This window comes from Etheostoma spectabile, chromosome 9 (genome assembly GCF_008692095.1).
Source record: "Etheostoma spectabile isolate EspeVRDwgs_2016 chromosome 9, UIUC_Espe_1.0, whole genome shotgun sequence".
NCBI lineage: Eukaryota > Metazoa > Chordata > Actinopteri > Perciformes > Percidae > Etheostoma > Etheostoma spectabile.
The window spans coordinates 31694728-31696653 of record NC_045741.1 but is presented as its reverse complement, the minus strand read 5'-3'; positions in this window follow the sequence as shown (position 1 = coordinate 31696653).

The following is a 1926-nucleotide window of genomic DNA, read 5'->3' as shown; positions in this document are numbered from 1 at the left end:
CCAACCTGGCCTGGGAACGCCTCAGGATCCCCCAGTCGGAGCTGGTTGATGTGGCTCGAGAAAGGGAAGTTTGGGGTCTCCTGCTAGAGCTGCTGTCCCCGCGACCCGACACCGGATAAGTGGACGAAGATGGATGGCTGGACAAAATTCAGTAGCCTTCATATGAAACTGAATTATCCCACTGTGACTATTTCAACGTTGGCTAGGCTGTACGTTCAGCCAAGAATTAGCAATAGGATGCACTCCTCTTCAGTTGCCATTTTGATCTGAATATGAGTCACCTTGGTTGCCCCCAGTTGCGTGAGCAGTGTGTTGCATTTCACGCGTCACCCGTGACGCTCGTGTCCGCTGTGTGGACTATGAAAGGGAGCATGTTGCTCGCGTTGCTTAGTCTGTAACGGCCCTTACATTCAACACAGCAGCCACTCAGCGCCACCGACTGACGATACCGCTGACGCTTCTACGTCACCCGGATCGTTGGTCTGATTGGTTGAAGGATTATCCAATTGAGTCATTTGAACGAGCCAGTTGGTCCCCGATCTTGTGCAGACCCCCAGAACCAACGCTCATCTCAAATCTACTGAGCCTGGCTTGGTCTGGTGATAGCCAGACTACAGAACAGGTGAAAGTGCTTGAAATGTAACAATTTTGTAACTTTGGTGTGGGAACAGCAGAGCAGAAAGACAACATTCTAGCACACAGACCTACATTGACACACACACACAGACACATAGACACACACACAGGCACACGGACAGCAGGCCCAGTTAGACACAGTTAAGTTTCATAGCACGTGCATTGTGATAATTACACTCAGGTCCAGAAGACCGGAACACCTTGTAATAGTTATGTGTGCATGTGTGTGTGTTGCTGACCACGCTGTCTGACACACAGTGTTGCAGGCGCACATACTGTGGTCTGCCAGTCAGGTAGTCAACAATCCAGGACACAAGGGGGGGATCCACCTGCATCGCCGTAAGCTTCTCACCCAGCAGGGCCAGCCGGATAGTTTTTCTGATTGGTTGAAGGATTATCCAATTGAGTCATTTGAACGATGCCCGTTGGTCCCGCCTCTTGTGCAGACTCCCCAGAACCAACGCTTCATCTCAAATCTACTGAGCCTGGCTTGGTCTGGTGATAGCCAGACTACAGAACAGGTGAAAGTGCTTGAAATGTAACAATTTTGTAACTTTGTGTGGGAACAGCAGATGCAGAAAGACAACATTCTAGCACACAGACACCTACATTCTGACACACACACACAGACACATAGACACACACACAGGCCACGGACAGCAGGCCCAGTTAGACACAGTTAAGTTTATAGCACGTGCAATTGTGATAATTACACCAGGTCCGAAGACCGGAACACCTGTAATAGTTATGTGTGCATGTGTGTTGTGTTGCTGCACGCGTTCTGACACCACAGTGTTGCAGGCGCACATACTGTGGTCTGCCAGTACGGTAGTCAACAACTCCAGGAACACAAGGGGGGGATCCACCTGCATCGCCGAAGCTTTCCACCCAGCAGGGCCAGCGGATAGTTTTTTCTGATTGGTTGAAGGATTATCCAATTGAGTCATTTGAACGATGCCCGTTGGTCCCGCCTCTTGTGCAGACTCCCCAGAACCAACGCTTCATCTCAAATCTACTGAGCCTGGCTTGGTCTGGTGATAGCCAGACTACAGAACAGGTGAAAGTGCTTGAAATGTAACAATTTTGTAACTTTGTGTGGGAACAGCAGATGCAGAAAGACAACATTCTAGCACACAGACACCTACATTCTGACACACACACACAGACACATAGACACACACACAGGCACACGGACAGCAGGCCCAGTTAGACACAGTTAAGTTTCATAGCACGTGCAATTGTGATAATTACACTCAGGTCCAGAAGACCGGAACACCTTGTAATAGTTAT